Below are 21,957 nucleotides of genomic sequence, written 5' to 3'. Positions count from 1 at the left end.
ATCAGCTGGAGGAATTTTGATTTGCAATCGGCTCAGGAGAACATTCTTGGGGATATTTTGAAAGGATCACCAAGAGCAAATTACTGCCATTGTTCCTTAAGGGAAAAAGGATTTGTTTTATTCCATAAACTGCAGGGCGCTCAGCAGGGTAACTGGCAGACGGAAGAGGGCCTCATCAAGTGTCTTAGTCAGCTTGGGCTGCTCTAACAAAATACCTTAGACTGGGTGGCTTGAGCAAGAGAAAGTTACTTTTCACAGTTCTGGAGGCTGGCAGGCCCTACTTAGAAGGGCCAGCTGATTTGATTCCTGGCTTGCAGATGGTCTTCTTGTTTAGTAGAGAAAGACAGCTCTTTCTTCGCGTTGTTTCTTCTTATAAGGCCACTAACCCCATCCTGAGGATTCCACCCTGGGTCACTTGATTCCCTCCCAAAGGCCTCATCTCCAAATATTATCACATTGGGAGTTAGGGCTTCAACATATGAGTTCAGGCAGGGGTTGCCGGGGAAGGGGTTGGGGGGTGGGCACGAGTTCCATAGCACCAAGTCGCCTCTGGGACCCTCAAAACATTGAACAAACCAAGACACAAATGCCTTCCCCAGTGATGTCTGTTAGAGATGCTTCTCCCTTAAGCACAAAGGCGGGAAATATCCTAATTGTCTGTGTGGGTCACACAGTCACGCAGAAGGTCTGGCTCTACACATGGCGCCTTGTGCTGTGAGCTAGGCAACGTTTACACAGGCAGGCCTGGAACCAAAAAAAAAAAAAAAAGTGCCAAAGGATGAGCCTGCCGTTGCCGGGATTTTCCCTCAATGTTTATTGCATGAAAGATGGGCTTTGTCCTTTGGAGCATGGTGTGGGAAATAAACTTGGCCTGACAGGTAAACTCTTAAGAGGCCAGCAAATCCAGGTGATTCAGCGTGTGGAATCTCAGCCTCTCACTTGGCCATATTTTCAAAAGAGAAGACAGCTAATGGGAATAAGTTCCTTACATTAAAAATATACTTACACTTAACAGCACCAAACCACTTAAGTTGGCAGCGGACCAATTATTAATTAGACGAATGGCCTTTTATAAATCCCTCTGTGGCCTCCAGACAACTGATGGGTTTATGGTCCATGCATTAGGGAACGTGGTTCCTCTGTGGTTATAATTATCCACAGTTGCTGACCATTTGAGGGTCATCACACCAAAAAACAGCTGCTCCGTGGACATGCTGTCCTGTGCCGCCACATGGGTGACGGGGAGGAAGCAGAAATAGGAGAGCAGGGTTTCCTTCCGCTGCCCTTCCTAGCTGTTTGGTCTTGGCATAGCCCCTGGAAGTTTTTCCTTAGTTTTCTCTCCTGGATGTGTGTGCAAGTGATCCGTCGAGGTTACACCTGCCCCGGGACCCTGGCCGGGCACTCAGAATGCTGCCTCCCTCCAGCCCCACCATCCGCGCCCATCCAATCAGAAGCAAAGCGACTAACTCCCTGCCCTTGACGACTATTGTTCCCGGGGAGCAGATTTGACCGTGTTGGACCCCGGCTTTGTTCCTGTCTGTGAATGTTCATAAAGTTGAAAGTTTTGGAAATTGGTGAAGTTTCTGTAACTCTTTAAAAAAAATATTTAGAGGCCGGGAAAAGAATGGCCTTGCTCCTGCAACACAAAGAGCTGCTCGGAGAAAAAACGAGTGGGAGGTATCAGAAAGGGAGACAGAACAGGAGAGACTCCTAACTGTGGGAAACGAACAAGGGGGGGTGGAAAGGGAGGTGGGCGGGGGACAGGGGTGGCTGGGTGACAGGCACTGAGGGGGGCCCTTGATGGGATGGGCACTGGGTGTTATGCTATATGTTGGCAAATTGAACACCAATAAATAAATAAATAAATAAATAAATAAATAAATAAATAAAGCTGCTCAAGATCTTGGCTGGGGGTGCTGAGGAACAAGGATTTAATGGGGCCCTGTAGGCATGGGATTAGTCCAGTCTATGCCCCGTGTCCATACATGGAGGAGGAGACCCTCCCGAGGTCACTCAGGGCCTTTCCATCTGCTGGTGCTCTCATCACCCCCTGCACCCGCGGAACCCTTCACCCCGTTAACTGCATCCTGACAGCAAACAGGAGCTCAGCGCTAAGATTGGATGCGCCCAGCCCCGCAGAGATGCCCATCAATTCTGCCCGCTTCCCATTGGCCAGAGCTGGGTCACATGGCCACCCGAACTGCAAAGGAGGCTGGGAAATGTAGTCTACCTGGATGCCCAGGACGAAAGGGCAAACAGGTAGGTAGACAGTAGCGGGCTAGCCTCGGCCTGGCCCCAGTAACACAATCCCAAGTTGGCGGTTCAGCTGACAGCATGTTTTATTTCTGTGACTGTGGCTATCACATTGTGCTTTCTTTCTTTGGAGACTGAGAATACAAAAGAAAATGACTAAACCTCAAAGCCAGCCATTTCTCAGACTCTCTGGCTCCCAAAGAGCTAAAATCTTTAGATGTCAGAGGCTGCTTTGTTCACAACGAATGTCACATTCGTCCTAAGGGACGTATTTGACATTGGGTGGCAGAGTTGAAGGGTTCCATGCTGCTCTTGTCGAAACTCGGTTTTCCTTGAACTACCTGTTTCCCCGTTTATTACCCCTATCCTGAAACCTAGTTCCCAAAAAAGCCTGGAGTTTCAGCTTCGTCCAGTCGATCTTCTTAAGGCTCCGTGCTAGTCCGATGGGTGACATTATGTGTGTTCATGAGAAAATCATTCGAAGGGCTACAAATGAGTCCTTTAGTAATACCCAGGAGTCATAATGTCTGTGACATAATGAACCTTCCTAAATTACAGCCTACACTAATTAGATCACTTATTGCTACATTCCAGGCCCTGAAACAATTTGCTTAAAGTGATAGTTACCTCTAATGAAAAGATACATAACGGCAAATGTCAGCAACCCTTTTAAATCCTCCACGACTTATCACGAGGACGAGTGTTCCTGGTGGTGCCACATCTTTTGTCACCATTTCCTCCTAAATCAGGTGGGTATTTTACGACCGCTTGGACACGGAATTCCCCGGGGGTAGTAAGAAGATGAGGGAAGGGCTCACCGTCTCCTTCAGTCCTCCTTAGCCTGGCCGCCCCACCCCACCATTCACTGTGGCCCAAATGCTCCCAGCATCTTGCCTAGAAAGATCTACGGCTATCAGCTACTTGTAGAGTGGCCTTTCCTGGAATGCCTGGGGTTCCTGCCCACCTGGCAGGGGCGGGGTTCCCTGGTCTCCCTGAGCCCTTCCCGAGGGGGGCGTATTTCACAGCCATCTCCCTGATGAGGTTGGGAGGGCTGTGCCAGTCACGGGGGCTGATGGAAACCAGGGTCTGGCGAGGGCTGGCACTGTCACCACCAGGTCAGGCCTGCAGCAGCTGACACTTAGGATCATTTGAGGAAGGCTTCACAAGGCACTATCTGCAAGGATGTGGGCAAGGATGCTGAGAAACGCAAGGTATGACAGCAGGGCTGTGGCACCCCTCAGCCCAAAGGGACAAAGGGAGGGAGCCGTTATCAGAATCCAGAAGAGAGAATTGTACAGGAAGGGTCTTCTCGAGCCACCTGCTGAGCCCCCTCTCGGCCTGTCTTGGATGCCCCACAGGGAGCTGGCAGGTAACTGCCCCAACTCATTCTCCTCCTTTCCTCTCTGCCTCCCTCCTTCTAGTCCCTCACTGGGCTCCCTATTGCCCCAGTCTCCTGATAGCTGGGGGTTCGAGGGACAGATGAGCAGGGAGGGTGTGGGAACGATCCTGACTATTTGGATCAGCCTTCTGGGCCATAGAGCAGGGAGGGGAGAGTGGGGAGCAGCTTTGAGGGGACGGGACACACGGATGCCCAGCACTGTCCGGTTCTGCCTACAGCTGTGTTGTTTGGGAGACCATCTTCCCTGCCTGCTGTGCTTCCAGGTCCACCTAAGTTCCCTAGGGCCCTGAGCAGTGTGGGTGAGAGCCAGCACCCTGGACCACCCGGGGTCTCAGCCTTGGTTTGGCTCCTTCTGGGAATCGATGGCTGCCCCTCAGGGACATCTGATGGTTCTACAGTGATACTCCTCTGCCAGAAAACAGCCAGGATGTGAGGCTTCCTTGAGTTTAAGTGCACCCTTGATAGCCTGAGGGTGTGTCTCCATGATAATGAAGGCGTCCCATCAGAAAAACAGGCCAACAACTGCACCCACTTAGAGAATGGGGTCTCTCTCCCACACTCCTCATTTTTTAAAAAAGATTATTTATTTATTTATTCATGAGAGAGAGAGAGAGACAGAGACAGAGACAGAGACAGGCAGAGGGAGAAGCAGACTCCATGTAGGGAGCCTTGACATGGGACTCGATCCCAGGTCTCTAGGATCAGGCCCTGGGCTGAAGGCGGTGCTAAACCGCTGGGACACCCCGGCTGCCCCCCACACTGCTCATTTTTAAAAAACTCTAGAACTGAAAGGGACTCATCTGTTGCCACCACGGGCCCCACCGTAGCTGTCCTTTAGGCCATGTAGTGTGTGTGTGACTACTTAGGCCACCGGGGGCCTGGAGGCAAGGGAGGGGCTGGGTTGAGCCCGGGGCAGGATGGAGGCAGAGGGAGCCATGGGTCAGGGCAGGGAGAAGAGGCCTTTTTCTAATACCTTCTCACCAGGGATGGGCAGGCACCAGCTCTCACCTGGAGAACACCGCCTGGCCACGGCACCTGCCATGACTTTCTTGTTGGAAAAAGGGTCCAGATCACATAGGTGGTGGGGGCAAGTGATACTGGGCTAGGAATTGCAGATGAGCCTTGCAGGTTGGGAAGATTTTATTCCAGAACCCAGAAAAAACAGAGCTGACCTTCTTCCAACCCGCAAAATGGACAGCAGCCCTGAAACATCGGCTTCCTGAAACCTAGAGCGAAACTTCCAAGGACCCTGCCTGTCTAAAGCAAAAAGCCCCCAAAGTAAAAACTTCTTATTCTTTCTCCTAGTTTCCAGGGTGGGTCAGAGGCCAAGAGACTTTAGTTCTAATCCTCATTCTGCCGTGTACCAGCTGTAACCTTGCAGTAATCACACATCTCCCTGCATCTCCTTTGTGCAATTGCAAGATTGCTTTAAAACACTAGTAAGGGGGGATCCCTGGGTGGCTCAGCGGTTTGGCACCTGCCCTTGGCCCAGGGCGTGATCCTGGGGTCCTGGAATCTAGTCCAACATTGGGCTCCCTGCATGGTGCCTGCTTCTCCCTCAGCCTGTGTCTCTGCCCTGCCCCCTCTCTCTCTGTGTTTCTCATGAATAAATAAATAAAATCTTTTTATTTATTTATTTATTTATTTATGATAGTCACAGAGAGAGAGAGAGAGGCAGAGACCAGGCAGAGGGAGAAGCAGGCTCCATGCACCGGGAGCCCGACGTGGGATTCGATCCCGGGTCTCCAGGATCGCGCCCTGGGCCAAAGGCAGGCGCCAAACCGCTGCGCCACCCAGGGATCCCAAATAAATAAAATCTTAAAAAATAAAACACTAGTAAGTAAAATAATATCAATGTTAATGGAAAACAGTGCTTGTGGTGGGTGACAGCCACTGTCCACCCAACAAGTGAACTCTTCCTGTGTGGAGCTCCCCCTAGGAGGCAGCAGCCCATCCAGGGATGGTTTTCAGCCCTCCTCATGTACAGATGGGGTCTGTGTTCCAATAAAACTTTATTTACAAAAACAGGTGGTGGGCCGCATTTGGCCCACAGGCCATAGTTAGCCTCTAGTATAGAGAATGCCTGTATATCCTTTTTCTAAATTTACCAGCTACTAATGTTCACTAATCACCTGTTAAGCACCATTCGCTGATCTGCATCTGCCGTGTGCAGGAATGTGGCAAGGTTCTGGATCTTACTCTTAAATTCTTCCAGCCAGCGTCTATTGAACCCCCTCTTGTGTGCCAGGTGCAAAGTCCCTCTGGAATTTGGCTGTGAGCAACAGAGGCTCAGGCTCTGCCTGCAAAGTTACATTCCAGGGGCTGCGACGGATACAGAGAAGCACAAGTGCTAGGGAAGCATGTAGGGAGGACCTCTAATTCAGACTGGGAGGGAAAGGGGGGCTTCTCAGGGGCACTAACACACAGGGCAAGGTGACTGCTGCCTTCATGGATCTTCCAAGATGTGTCCTTGGCACCTGGCACGCTCACTCTTGCCCTGCCTGAGACCGGCCGCGGGGGACTCTGAAACACTAGGAGATGGTCTAGCCACAGGATGGAGGGATCCTGAATCCCCAGATCATCACAGGGAGAAAAGCTGCCTAGGGACTATAAGCACCTTCTTTGAGTTGTCATATGAGTGAGAAATAAATCTCATTGTGTCGCGATGCTGCAATTAGAGGGGTTATGTATTACGGCATCTAGCGCTATCCTCGTTAATAAAATGCTTTATGCACACCGTCTCGTTTAAGCTTCTCAGAAATCCTGTGCAATACCCCAGTTTTACAGATAAGGATGCTGAGTCTCAGAGAGGTTAAGTGGCTTCTCTGAGGTCACACAGCTAGTAAATTAAATAGCCCACAGTCTATCCCGGAGGAGTCCGTCTCCAGCGCCCACACTTCTGAGCCCCGTCTGCGGCTCAGATTCTGATTGATACATAACCCAGCCCTCCTGTCCTGTCTGTGCAGCTTAGCCCAGAAGAAGCAGGGGACCGTCCTGTCCTGGGACTCACATTAATGGGATGAGACAGGATTTCCCCAGGGCTGGGACCGAAGGCCAGAGGCCAGACAGGAAAGGGCAGTTGCCCTGCCTTGGGGAGAGCCCGGTTTGCAGGCGTTTGGAGACTGCTGCGGGCCCCAGACCCTGAATTCCTCCGAGACCGTGGGAGAGAGAGAGGCAGGCAAGTGGGAGGACCCCCAGGATCCCTTCTCGGTTCCTGCTTCCTTGCAAATGTTTTCCTTCGCCGGCCAGTGAGGTACCTCTCTCTTTGTAGCCAACATGTCCAAGGCTGACAGGCTAAAACTGCTCGCTTGCTTTTAAGTGTCAGGAGATGTAAATAGTTTTAGTCTTCAGTGGTTTCTGATTGAATCTCCTTTTGAAGTAATGATAGCTATAATTTAAAGCAACAGTTACCATATTTTCCTTGCTGCCTGGCCGTCTTTGAAGCACTAAGTATAAATCTGCTTAAAATCTTAAAATAGCTGTAGCCCTGTCTCAATATTCGACCAGGAGCCAGGGAGATTCGGCCTCTAATTGCCATCATCTGTAACTAATATCAGGAGCGGAGCGGGCCCGTGACAAGGTGGCCAGCAGAATTGCTCTGACCTGGGCAGGGAGGTGGAGGCAGAGACATGGTCTCCCCTGGGCACCCTTGACTTCGGTTGGAGTTCGGAAGAAGCCCGTCCTGAAATTAGGACCAAATGGGCTCTGGGCTGTTAGGAGATCTTTCGGGACCGTCTTTTCCAGGCCTCTCCAGGACTGCGATGGAAATGAGCAGGGCCTCTCCTGCAAAACAGAACCCAGAATGTTCAAGGGCGGGCAAGGCCTTGGTCCCAGCTGATGGAATTCCCAGGGGCCGTGTCCAAGGCCAGGTTAAGGCATGTCATCCTTCTTCAGAGGAGGAGGCCGGCTGCAGAGATTTCCAGGGTGGCTGCTCACCCATGGGGAATAATACACAACCATTTCTGCCGCACGTTGACAAACACAGTTAAAATAGCTCTTCAGGGATGCCTGGGTGGCTCAGTGGCTGAGCATCTGCCTTTGGCCCAGGGCATGATCCCGGGGTCCTGGGATCGAGTCCTGCATCCGGCTCCCCATGAGGAGCCTGCTTCTCCCTCTGCCTGTGTCTCTGCCTCTCTCTATGTGTCTCGTATGAATAAATAAATAAGATCTTTAAAAAACAATAAAAAATAATAAAATAGTGTTCACTCTTAAATTGGCCACTGCATTTTTGTTTATTCATGAATATGAATTTATTCGACAAACACTTACCATGTCCCTACTGCATGCAGGGCAGTGAGCAAAACAGTTGAGAACTCCAGCCTTGACAGGTTACACTAAGCGCTATTGAGATAAGGAAGACAGGGAAGGGCTAGGGAGCAAAATAAAGGAAAGGAAGAGAGGAGTGGTGACCTTGCACTTTTAAATAGCCTTGACTGTCACCAAGAAGGTGGCATTAAGTGGCTTTTCTGTCTTTGTAAAAACTTTTCAACAGAAGGTGTACCATGTATATGGGCATTCTTTTTTTTTTTTTCCTTAAGATTTTATTGATTTGAGAGAGTGAGAGAGTGTGAGAAAACGAAGCACCAATTGGGAGTGGGGAGGGGCAGAGGGAGAGGGAGAAGCAGGCTCCCTGCTGAGCAGGGAGCCCGATGTGGGGCTCGACCCCAGGACCCTGGGATCATGACCTGAGCCGAAGGCATACACTTAACCAACTGAGCCACCCAGGTGCCTCATATTTAAGGCATTTTGAAGAATCATGGTGGGAAATGTTCAGAAAAGTTGACAATATGTATCTTTCAGTGCCAGGATTTCAGGTGATTTTAACTTCTGCTTTACTGTGCAGGCATTTTCTGAATGTCCCAGGATCAACATGAATGTGTTTTAGGAAAAGGTGGCAACTGAGTTTGGCAGTTCCCCCAGTAAATTAAACATAGAATTACCATATGGCCCAGCAATTCCACACCTGGGTATATATACCTGAAAGAATTGGAAGTAAATATTCCAACAAAAACTTGTGTGCGAAGGCTCATAGCAGCAGCATTCACAATAGCTACAAGATAGAAGCTGCTCGAAAGTCCCCCAGTGGGTGGAGGGATTAGCAACCTGGGGTGCATCCATGCCATGGAATATTATTTGGCCAAAAAAGGAACAAAGTGCTGCTAGACACTACAACAAAGATGAACCTTGAAGACAGTATGCTCGGTGAAAGAAGACAGATGCAAAAAAACACATAGTGTAGCATTCCATTTATATGAAACGTTCAGAATAGTCAAATCCATAGAGACAGAAACTGGTTGCCTTGGTTTAGGGTTTTGGACTATAGGGTTTTTGGAGTAGGGTGGGCAGTGACGAAAATATTCTGGAACCTAGATGGTGGCAATGACTGTGTATCACTGAATATTCTAGAGTCACTGAATTGTGTGCTTTATTATTTATTTTATTTTATTTTAAATTTGTTTGAATTCAATTAACATGAAATGTTAATTAACACATAATTAATGAACATATAATGTATTGTTATTTTTGGAGGTAGAGGTCAGTGATATATATATATATATCTCAGTCTTATATAACACCCAGTGCTCATCTTATCACGTGCTCTCCTTAATGCCCATCACCCAGTTGCCCCATCCCCCCACCCACCTTCCCTCCAGCAACCCTCAGTTTGTTTCCCTGAGTTAAGAATCTCACATGGTTTGTCTCCCTCTCTGATTTCTTCTTGTTTTATTTTTTTCCTCTCTTCCCCTATGATCCTTTGTTTTGTTTCTTAAATTCCACATACGAGTGAGATCATATGATAATTGTCTTTCACTGATTGACTTATTTCACTCAACAGAATACCCTCCAGTTCCATCCATGTCCTTGCAAATTGCAAGATTGCATTTTTTTTTTGATGGCTGCATAGTAGTACTTTAAACTTGGTAAAATGGTAAATTTGATGTTATACATATTTTTCTATAATAAAGAAGAAATGGGGATGCCTGGGTGGCTCAGCAGTTGAGCGTCTGCCTTTGGCTCAGGGCGTGACCCCGGGGTCCCAGATCGAGTCCCACATTGGGCTCCCTGCAAGGAGCTGCTTCTCCCTCTGCCTGTCTCTTTCTGTGTCCCTCATGAATAAATAAATAAAATCTAATAAAAGAAGAAGAAGAAACAGTTGTTGGGGAGTTCCTAGAAAACTCAGTTGGCCCTATACGCCCAGGAGAGGCCTATGGTGTTTGTCAGGTGACCGAGGTGTCAAGTGCTGGGGGAGCTTGGCAGCGGCCCCATTAGAAAATCTCATTTCTTCTAGTAATTTAGCAAGCACCTCCTGGATGCCTGGCAGTGAGGCCACGAGGGTGGGCACCGGCAAGCCTCCTCCCATGGAACCTCCAGCCAGAAGTGGCCTGGGAAGGGCCACGAGGTAGTTGAGTGGGCCGAGGGGAGGCATGGGGGGAAGCTGTTTGTGTGAGGCTGAGCTGTGAATCCAGTTGCTTCTGCCCTGGCCCCGACACGCCTCTCTGGGCCGAGGATACAGATCTCAAAGGAGAGGCCAGACAGACGCTCTGGGAGGCCACGCCGAGTGCATGATGGGGGTTAGCAGCAAAACAAGCTGGGTGGCTCTGGAGCCCATTAAGGGATTAACAATTTTCCACAGATGATCCACAGAAAGGGCAGTCTGGACACAAATAATTGAGAAAGAGCCTGCTCTCCTAAAACCTGGGCATTCCAGCCTCCCTCAGAAGAAATTCTCATGCTTGCAAGGGCTGCAGAAGTGAAGATTTTTCCGTGGAGGGTGAGGGAGGAGAGGGGCCCTTTCCTACCATCACGTGCACGGGGCACGCCCTGTCTTCACACCTGCCTCTTGCCCTGGCCTCGCCCGGGACCCAGACACCAGCGCCTGCCATATGACCGCCCGGCTGCACCCCTGGGACTCAGCCCGCGCCGCGTGACTCACTAGAACTTTCTGGGTCATGCTTTAGAGCTGAGTGCCTTTGTGCCAAAATATAAGGCAGAAAGATGCCAGCAGCCCAAGGGGCTCATCTGCTTCTCTTGCTATTTCTCCAGTGAGAAAAGGCAATGGCCTGCTCCAGGCCGAGGCACACAGATGTGGGCAGCTGCCAGCACAGCAGAGGCTTGGTGCCCACTCCAGCCCTAAGAGAAGTCACCTTGCTCCTGCGCACAACAGGGTGAAGGCCTCCCACCCCGCCCAGGGGGGCCCCTGGGTTGGCACGCCTTTCATCTCCTGCCTCCTCCCCACTGCCTTCTGAGCACTTGACCCCATCTAGCCAAACCCGACTGTCCTGGAACAGCTCCGGTCCTTCCTCACCTCCAGGCCCTTGTGTCTCCTGTTCCCTCCCCTGGGCGCCACCCCCCCCCCCCCCGCCCCCAACGTGCCACCTGTTGCAATCCCAGACGTGCTGCACCACTCATCTCAAATGCCACCTCCTCTGTGAGCCCTCCCTCCTCGAGAGTGTTCTGGCCCCCCTGCTCTTCTCAGGGAGCTGTCTGCCAGGGGGAGGCTTCACTGGTGCGACTCCTCAATCTTAAAGGGATCCAACAGAGGGCATCTTGGTGGCTGAGTGATTGAGCGTCTGCCTTTGGCTCAGGTCATGATCCCAGGGTCCTGGGATCGAGTCTTGCATTAGGTTCCCCATTGCCTATGTCTCTGCCTCTCTCTCTGTGTCTCTCATGAATAAATAAATAAAATTCTTTAAAAAAGGCTCCAATGCGGCCCTATGGTGTAGACCAGGACTTAGGAACTGTGCATACAGCCTGAGGTTCAGCCTGGACTCAAGCTGGGCAAATCTCTTTATATCTCTGCATCTCTATTTTCCGATTTGTGACACAGAGACCACCACCATCATCATCATACAGGTGACCCTTGCACAGCATGGGTTGGAACTCTGCAGGTCCACTTTACATGCGGATTTTTTCTGATACAGACTGTACAGGACCAGAAATGTGTTTTCTCTTCCTTATGATTTTCTTCTTTCTTTCTTTCTTTCTTTCTTTCTTTCTTTCTTTCTTTCTTTCTTTCTTCTTTCTTTCTTTTCTTTCTTTCCTTTTCTTTTTTATTTTATTTTATTTTATTTATTTATTTGACAGAAAGAGATGGGGAGGGGCAGAGGGTGAGGGAGAAGCAGACTCCCTGCTGAGCAGAAAGCCTCATGCGGGACTCGATCCCAGGACCCCAGGACCCCAGGACCATGACCTGAGCTGAAGGCAGACGCTTAACTGACTGAGCCCCCTAGGCACCCCCTTACGATTTTCTGAATAATGTTTTCTTTTCTCTAGCTTCTTTTATTATAGGAAGACAATAGAGAATACATGTCACCTACAAAATGCACGTTATCAACTGCGAGTGTAAGGCTTTGGTCAACAGTGGGCCATTAGTAGCTACGTTCTTGGGGAGTCAGACCTATACTTGAGTTTTCGACTGTGTGGTAGCTCAGCACCCCTAACCCTCATATTGTTCAAGGGTCAACAATACTTTCTGACAACATGGACTCCCTCTGAGGATTAAATAAAATGTGTACAAGGCAGAGTGGGGAACTGGGGTGGAAATAAAGACCTGCCTCGGATGCAAAATTTCAGGAGGTGCTCATGACGTCATGAAGGTGCCCAGCGCCTCTCCGCTCTCACTAATCCTGGCCTTGGTGCAAAGCACACAGGCCAGCCTAGAATAATGCCTGGGAGAGACTGCTGAGTGCACAGAGCAAACGTTCAGGAGCTCGTGCACAGACTACTTCAGTATTCGTACACCTGCCTATGTGGGTGGGTGGTATGTACGTAGGATATAAGCACATATACATACGATATACGTGTACATTTATAGATCTATACAAACACCTAGAAATATACAGTATTAGTGATCTCAGAATCCGAATGGAGGCATTTTGCCATTATGCTCTTTGGTATTGTTTGAGATTTGTTTGGTTTATTTTTTACACATTTATATTCCTCTTGCAATTAAAAATAACACGTTAAAAAAATCCCGTGAGGCAATTTGCTCAGGAGGGACTTTGTGCTCTATCGTTTACTTGCTGTGTGACCTTGGCAAACTGTCTCTGCCTCTCTGAGTCTTCCTCTATAGAAAGAGAATGATCATGGTTTAATGACCTCACGGGATATTATGGGGTTTAAATAAAAGAACACCCTGTCTTTCCAGGCTGTAAGTTTTTCTCATCCGGCTCCAGATGTTGGCAGTGCCCAACAAATAATGTGCTGAATTGAAATGTTATTTCCTTTTGGTGTATGGTAGAAAATTTCTATAATAAGAAGTTTTCCAGCTCTCTCCAGATCTTTTAAAACAGGGTGCAGGATGGACTGGAGGGTTACAGAGGGCCACCGACCCTGTGGGAGGCTTGGCAAAAGGAGACACAGGTAAACTAAGCCTTTTTGAGGCTAAGGGCCTCTAAAAGTTGGCCATCTCTTCGGGATGAGAGAGGATTCTAGTAAACACAGATGGAGGGTGGTGGGGCTGGGAGCGGAGGAAATGTGTTTCAGCAAAGATTTCATGGTGGTGCTGATGGATGGAGATGAGTAATGGTGCCATACTCCACTATGGTGCGGCTTGGCCTGGGTGAGAGAGGAGGGACATACAGGGCTAACGGAAGGCCAAGGGAGACCTCAGCCCAGGGTCTGTGAAGGGAGGTAGTGCCATGCAAGGAGGAACCACCAAGCTTTTGGTGCCATATCTCCTAAACCTCAAATCTTCTTGGGACCGTTTACTTCGTGTGGAGCTTTAGACAAGTTACTTACCCTCTCTGTGCTTCAACGTCCCCGTCTTCAAAATGGGAAGAGAATTGGAACAAAGCAAGTGCTTTGTAAATGTCATCCCCAAGGATGCTGATGGTGATGATATTGTTTGAACTTGTTTGAGCAGGCGAATGACAGAGCACATCCATGCATTGAGAAATCCTTCTAGTCACAGTGGGCAGGATGAATTATGGAGAAATCGGGACAGGGAGGTGCTTAAGGGACAAGACGCCTGCTTAGTCATAAGGAGAGGGAGCAGAGTGGGAAGAGATGACAAACGTGACAAAGAGAAAATAGAGTCAGCTTGGCAATTGATCAGATGGAGGGGCCAAGGCAAAGGGGGTGGGGGAGGAGTGAGGGGCAATAAGGGGTCAGGGGAGTAAAGACACAGTTCTGGAGCCTGGGAGAAGATTCCTGTTGGTATAGGTAAGTATTCTGGAATGCAGTTGGGTTGGGCATGTTAAGTTTGAGGGACCATGGGAATCCAGGTTGGAATCCTGAAGAGGCTTGGGTGTGGCCCTAGTCAAAGGTAAGTGATGTAAACGTTCCTGTCACCCTTGAAATAGGTACCTGAGGGGTGCCTGGGTGGGTCAGTGGTTGAGCATCTGCCTTTGGCTCAGGTCATGATCCTGGGATCCTGGGATTGAGTCCTGCATCGGGCTTCTTACAGGGAGCCTGCTTCTCTCCCTGCCTGTGTCTCTGCCTCTCTCTCTGTGTCTTTCATGAATAAGTAAATAAAATCTTAAAAAAAATGAAATAGGTTCCTGATTTGGACATCCTGAGGTCTCAGACCTGGTTGTTAAGATGTACTGTCATGAGGACACCACAGCTGCACTTTTCCCAAAGATAATACGAGGAATTGTGCTTGCCTCTTACAAGTAAGGGTAATATTTCCCCAAATATATTCCATCAGTGGGTGTTCTATGAAAATAATATTTAGTGGTTAAATAAATTTAGGAGGCATTCAGTTAAACAAAAAAGTAAATGTTCCTTTTTTTTTTTTTTTAAATTTTTTATTTATTTATGATAGTCACAGAGAGAGAGAGAGAGGCAGAGACACAGGCGGAGGGAGAAGCAGGCTCCATGCACCGGGAGCCTGATGTGGGATTCGATCCCGGGTCTCCAGGATCGCGCCCTGGGCCAAAGGCAGGCGCCAAACCGCTGCGCCACCCAGGGATCCCAAAGTAAATGTTCCTTTATGCAGGACTTATCAGTGCCTCTAATGTGCTGATAGGTTTTGTGTGTTCTGGAGAAGAACATGGAATATAATATTTCCCAAAGTTCTCTTCCTGCAGAGCTTTTTCTTTATTTGGCAGGGTAGTCAGCCCTGAAAGCTAAGGAATCTGCATCTGGGGCGGTGGGTGGCAGAGGCCTCCAGGTTTTCATCTGAGAGCAGAGTTTCACAAACTTTCCTGTGCATGTGTTAATGTGGGGTTTGCACGTCTAATAAGCTCCTGTGTGACGCCTCCATGCTGGTCTACAGACTACGTATTGAGAAGGGCGGTCTTAGAGGACCCCCTTCCTCTGCTGGCTGATCACCAAGGAGGGCACGGGAGTCCTCAGACCTGAGTGGGCGGTTACAGCCCATCGCCGCCCTTGGTAGTGGTCGCCCGCACCCTGCCCTCCAGCTGATGCCGTCCTAGAGGCAGAACCCTAGTTTCTATACTGTTAAGGAAAATTTGCCTCCAAATTTTAAGCTGGAAGTTCACTGGAATAACTTTTAGAAAAGAATCACAACCACATGATTTTTTAGATTTTGGGTACCTACGTTAAGAACTGTGTACAAATTGAAATGTCTGTACTGATCCTCAGAACAACCAATAAAAACTCAATTATGAAAAAAAAAGGAACCCTAGTTTCTCACAAGTGACAGCTGCCTTCCTGTCTGGAGCACGCAAGGGGCCCGGGAGCCGTGGAAGTCCCAGAAGGCAATCAATAGGCGGGAGAAGGAGCCGGGTGACTCACTGTCCCCATCTGAGCGACCAGTCCCTGCAATGACATGCGGACCGTCGCCAGACCCTGCAGAGGAGCAGTGGCAGGGCAGACGCCTCTGCGGCCCCAGGTTGGCGGCAGAGCTCCTAGCTGGGGATGATGGGCCGGGGCTGCCTAGAGGGTCTGTGCGCGTGTGTACAGGGTGTGTGCGCGTGTGCACAGGGTGTGTGCACATGCATGTGTGTGCACACAGGGTGTGTGTGCGTGTGCACAGGGTGTGTGCCTGTGTGCACGTGTGTGTGAAATATGGCTTTCCAAACTGCCAAATCATCTTAATTAGATTGAACAGTCCTCCGATCCCTTATTTAGAATGGAATGTGGAGCCCAAGCTCTGCTTTCCTTTAACATGGGGAGGGAGGGAACGAAAATAAACTTTGGTTTTTACTGTGGCCGAGAAGTGAAGGGAGGAGTGTGGGTTTCAAGGGAGGGGGGCACCGCCCAGGAGGAGGAAGGCTCCTGGGGACACCCACGCCACAGGATACCCATCTTGCGCCCTTGCTTCAGAAAGGCCCTCTGCCAGAAGGCCTAACTTTTTAAGAGTCTAGGTTTGGGGTGATGGAGCACTGGGTTTGAATCTCAGCTCTGCCATTTAGCAGATCGGTGACCTATCGGTGCTCAATACATGGTAGTTTGTTTGTTTGTTTGTTTGTTTGTTTCTTTCTTTCTTTCTTTCTTCTTTCTTTCTTTTTCTTTCTCGCTCTCGCTCTCACTCTCTTTCTTTCTTTTTGGCTTATTCAAGAGCTTAATGGACAAGAATGAATGTGCTTTTTTTCACACGAGTTGGTTTTATGGGCATGAGCACTTTCTGGTACTTAACCATGGAGAGCAGAGCTTTTGTTGGCTTCTCAAAACACCCTGAGGGGGAAGGGAGGGCCGCTTCCAGAGGCTGAGACATGTCCAGGGCTGCACGTCCAGTGGACACTGGGACAAGGCTAAATTACAGGTTGACATCCTAGGAGTCCTGAGTATGAGGAAAGTGATTTCTTAATGAACAGTGCCTTGGGGACAAAATTCCTTTAGAACCAGCATGTTGAAGCAGGAAACAGGAAACCGAAAATGTCCCACCTCTTGAGGTGGACTGGCCTCTTTCGGCCCCTGGGGCCATCCTGCTCCGGCCTCACGTAGCAGGGGGTAACGAGGCTCAGCCGTGAGAACAGGCAGATCCTTTAACTGTGTCCCAGGGAGACAGGGGACTCTGGCCTCCCCCAGGAAGGCGCGTGCTCTCCTGCCTTCTCGAAGGCTCCGTCCAGTGTAGGAGGGTCTGGTGACCGGATTTTGCTACCTGCGGGAGGACTGCCCGGCAGCCGGCACACTACAAGATAGGCTAGTTGTTCATGAGCCCCACCTCCTTGCTGGGCTTTAATCCATCACTGAATTCTTCCCACCTGCTCCAAACTAGAGAGCAGTTTGTGGGTGAGCAAACGGAGGTCCCAGAGAGGGGAAGTGACTTTATGGTTGTCACCCATCAAGGCGGGGTCCCTTGACCACCAGAACCCCGGTGCTTCTCGCCGTGCCACCCTGGGAGTCCCCTTCCCCTCCTCGTCTCTGAGTCTGAGTCTGGCAGCTGTGTCCCCTGCTCGTCCCAACCGACGCTCCTCCCTCCCCGCCTCTGCTCCCAAACTCACCCCAGAAGCGTTGCCTCCTCTGGCCCCTCTGACATTATTCAGGTTACACTTAATGCTGCTTCCTAGGACAGTTCCTATCCCCCTGGGACAAACCGGGGGACTTTTTTAAATGTCTCTTGATACATTTGGTTCTCCGGGTAACATTGAGTACATTGTTCCTTTCGCGCCTGGTGAGAGACAGTGGCATCTGGCTTCTGGGCTTATCTCCTCTGCTTGCTGAAGGATCATTGTATTTCCTCTTCTCGTGAAAACATCTGACCCTCCTCGTGGCGTAGATAACAGGTGGTCCCCAGTGGCTGCTTTCTCCAGGGTGCTTCTGGTCCCCAAGCGGGAAGGGCCTCACACTGGCTGGGTGTGATGAAAGTGCTCCTAAGATTGTCCCAAACTACTCTAGGGAGGGAGGTGACTTTGTCTGTTTGCTCTTGTTCACAGAAGATTCACAGGTTGTATAGTAGAACGGAAGGGCTACAAAGTTAATTGTAGTAACATGGGGTAGAGATTGCTAGTTGCCCGGCCAATACCCATTCTCTCCTGCTTCTGCACCAAAAGAGCCCTAATCACTGAGGGCAGTACTGTGGCCAGCTATAGGACTATTTTCCTCAACATCCCTTGTACATACATGACTAAATCCTGGCTAATGAGATGCACATAGACGTTGCTGAGAGATTCTTCCAGAATGTCTTCATAAAAGAATAATCCCTGAGGAAGGCCCTCCCTTTTTTCTTTGCCCTTGATTCCTTCTTTCTGGGGCACAGATGTGATGGCAGGAGCATCAGGTCCACTTTGGGTCATGAGGTGACCATGGGGATGGAAACAACACGCTAGGAATGGAACAATACAACGACAGAAGGAGACTGGGTCCCTGACGGCCCTGAAGGAGCCACTGTGCCAACCCTGGACTGCTTACCTCTGGACTTCTGTCATGCATATGGGAATAACCCATTATATATTTCTGTTATTTGGGATTTTCTATTACATGGAGTTGGATCTAATCCCTACTGTTACATAACACTTAAAAGTGGATGGCATTTCAATAATGTGAAAATAATGCACCAGGTTATGTCTTGGTGCATTGTTTGTAATTGCAAAATATTGGAAACAATCTAAATACTACTAGACTTGCTGAACAATTGTGGTGCTGTCCACCCAGTGGAGTTCTATGCTGCTGTACAAAAGAATGAAGATGACATCTGGGACTTAGGTGGGTGGGGGTGATTTCCAGGACCTATTGCTCAAGCAGGATGCTATTTTTGTGTAGGAAAAGGAAGGGAGAAAGAAAATATTTGTACAAAGCCAAGAAAACAACAGCTAAAAGAATAAAACAGAAACTAATGAGATTGGTTAGTTCTAGGAAGTGGGTGGGAAGGGGGTTGAAAAAAAAGAAAGAATGGGAGGAAGTAAAGCCTCTCTTAATATATGTTTTTGGTTCAATTCTGACTTTGGGAACCATGATTATAATGTCATGCACTCAAAAAAAAAAAAGGGAGTAAAATCATCAAGGTTGGCGGCAAATCTTAAAATGAGGTACAAGCGAAAACAAATGAACTGAACTATATTTCAAATGAAACAATAAACCACACTGAAAGGAAGGGTTGGGAGAGCAGAGCCCGGTGGTTTTGAAACAGCGTTTGGATGAAAGACAAAAGAGCTCAGTGTGAATCTTTAGCTCTTGAAAGTTGGTTCCTTTTTTGTAATCGTAGAGGTTAGCAATTCTGAAAATGCTGTGTATTCTGGGATTGGGCTAATAAGGGAAGACATGGTGCATCATAGTAGCCAGGTTTCTCGCTGACAAAGGAGGGACGTGTACGGAGAGCACAAGGATCTGACGAACTCGGCCCTGCTGGATTGGAATTGGAAGTATCAGCTTATATATATATATACATAGTGTAAATTACATATATTCTTGGACATATATACACATACATGTGTATATGGTAGATATGGGCTTGTATATGTGTACTGTATACATATATAAATATTTTTATGTGGAGATCTTTGTATTTACATAGCTATCACTTGTGTAAATATAGATAAATCTAAATACCGATATACTCATATATCTATACAAGTGAAAGATAAGTACCTAAAACAAGTATTGCCTGTCTCTGGCTATCTATCCGTTGATGAGAAAGAGAGAAATATGGTAAAATGTTTACATTTGAGGCATCTGGGTGAAGGGTTTATGGGAATTCTTGGTACGATCCTTGCAATTTTTCTGTAAATTTAGAAGTATGTCAAAATAAAAACATGAAAAGAAAGAAACCCAAGTGGACGGCTTGTTAGAGTTGATTATGAGGCTTGAATTCAGTGTGTCTGGCCCCAGTTGGGGCTCCTTCTAGGCCTGCGGTCTCCTTGCCAGTTAGTGTGGATCTATGGAGGAACTCAGGGTAAGGTCAAGGCTGGGCAAATGGGTTTCCTCAACCCCTTTTCATTCATCTACAGGACGGGTCTCTGACATGCGCACAGGCAGAAGGAAGAGAAAAGGAGGGGGTGCCCTCTGTCAGGGGACAGCTCGTGGAGCCTTAGGTGAAGAGGCATCTATCTGTGTCCCCGTGCGACCAAGGGCAAGGGGCTGGCCCAGCCTTTGAGGGCATCTGTGCTCCCCCATCTTACTTAACGTACTGGTCCTGCTGTCTTCCTAAACACCTGCAGGAAGACTTCTTCAGTGAAAGATACCCTCCACTCCATTTGTTCTCTCCTTTTATCTTGGAGGGGCTATTTGTCCCCCACCCTTCTGTCCTCCAAAATGTTGCTTCTCAAGAGTTTTGACAGTAATTCACTAATGAAAGCTGAGTTCAGCAGTAATTCACTGTGGCCAAGGAAAGAAAAGAACGAGCTTCTTCCCTCCTCTGCCATCCCTCCCCTAATTATTAGTTTGTAAGTATGGGTCAGAGCACCTGCCTTTGAAGCATAAGTGATGAGGACTTTGGCAACAGTGTTAGGCAGAGACCTGGGCCCAGACCTTCACCCTGTCCCCCTTAGACTCTGGTGCTCCACCTGCAGAGGGGGCACGATGATAGCTTTGACCTGAGTGAGTGGCTTTGAGGCTAGAACAAGATAAGCCTGTAGATGCTTATCAGAGTGCTCAACAAATGTCAGATACCAGCTGTCATCATAGCAGAGTGTATGGTTGTGACCTCAGGCAGCAGTGCCAAGGACGAGCCATTGAGAAGGAAGGCCTTCCTTCCAACCTGGACCCATCTTGCCTGGAATGGCAGTTAACCTGTGAGTGCATTTCAGAGCTTTGGGGGGCCCTCCTGATGAAGACATGGGTTTCATCCGCCTGCGGACCAGCCTTCTCCAAGTCTCCCACATGGTGTGTGACTGGGGGCTCCCGACCCCAGCCACGGGGTGTGTCACTGAAGCCTCCATCTTTCCTGCACTCAGAGCTGCATCCCTGCACTGTAATATTCTGGAAAACGTCTTCCCCTACCACCTCTCGTAGGTTAGTGTGAGGTGACAGCAGTTTGCTGGCTTCAGGGGGAAGTTGTCTGCTTTTTGAGGGGATAACAGCACCAGGCTTTTATAAGCCCCTGGCAGGTCTCCCTGCAAATACTGTCCTATGGAATCCTGTTACTGTACGAAGGCTATGGAGACGACTCAGGGAGCTTGCCATATAAGAAAGTTCCAGAACATAATTATTTGAGGTTATAAAAGCTTTTTATTCTTTGGGGGAGATAAAATTCTATGTGTTTTCAGCAAGACCTCTTATGCCAAAGCTTCACAACAAAAATTCACTTAGAGGAGCCTTAGAGGGGAATATTCACAGCTATTGGTGTCGAACCAATTTTCTCCTTCTTCTTGTGTTTGCTTAGTGTGTATGTGTGCATACGTGTAGGCATGCGTGTCTGAACATTTTGGAGAGTGTCTTTAAGTAGTATGTTTATGTGTTGCCCCAGTGGGACATATCCAGTGACTTTCTTGAGCTATAATTCACATGGATTGTAATTCATCTATTTAAAATGTACAATATTCAGCAGACTTTAAAATACAGAGTTGTGCAATCATCACCACATAGATTTTAGAACATTTGCATTGTTTCAAAAAGGAACCCTGCCCCACTAGCAGTCATTCTGTATTTCTTCCCAGCTGGAACAACCCTAGGAAACCAGTTTCTGTTTCTATCGATTTGCCTATTCTGAGTATTTCACATATATGGGATCATATGGTATGCAATCTTTTACAACGGCCTTCTATCACTTAACACATTTTCAAGGTTCATCCACATCATGGCACATGTCAAGACTTCAATATTTTTCATAGCTAAATAGTATTCCCATTGTATGGATAGACCACATATTGTTTATCCATTCATCAGGTGATGGACATTGGGCTGTTTCCACTTTTTGGCTGTTACAAATACTGCTACTTCTGAAGATTCTGAGCTTTGTGTGGATGTGTGCTTTCATGTCTCGGAGTATATATCTTGGAATGGAAATCGGGTCATATAAAAACAATGTTTAGCTTTTTGAATAACTGTTGATCTATTTTTCAAAGAGGTTGCACCATTCCCACCAACTATGAAGGTGATAGTTTCTCTGCATCCTGTCCAACCTTTGTTATTATTCGACTCTTTGATTACAGCTGTCCTCACGGTGTGAAGTGATGTCTCATCATGGATTTGATTTGCAGTTCTCTGATGATCAATCATGTTGAGCATCTTTCCACATGCTTATCAGCCATTTGTATATTATCTTTGGAGAAAAGTCTATTTAGATCCTTTGATCATTTTTAAATTGGGTTATTTTTCTTTCATTATTGAGTTGTAATAGTTTTTGAAAAATATATTCTAGATGCAATTCCCTTATAAGATATATAATTTGCAAATATTATGTCCCCCATTCTATGGTTCTCTGGTTACTTTCTTGATGGTGTCCTTTATAGTAGCACAGCCTTGCATTTTTTTTTAAAGATTTTATTTTTTATTTATGAGAGATACACAGAGAGAGA

The sequence above is a fragment of the Vulpes lagopus genome, chromosome 8 (assembly GCF_018345385.1).
Source record: "Vulpes lagopus strain Blue_001 chromosome 8, ASM1834538v1, whole genome shotgun sequence".
In the NCBI taxonomy this organism is placed as follows: domain Eukaryota; kingdom Metazoa; phylum Chordata; class Mammalia; order Carnivora; family Canidae; genus Vulpes; species Vulpes lagopus.
This window is presented reverse-complemented; position numbering follows the sequence as displayed.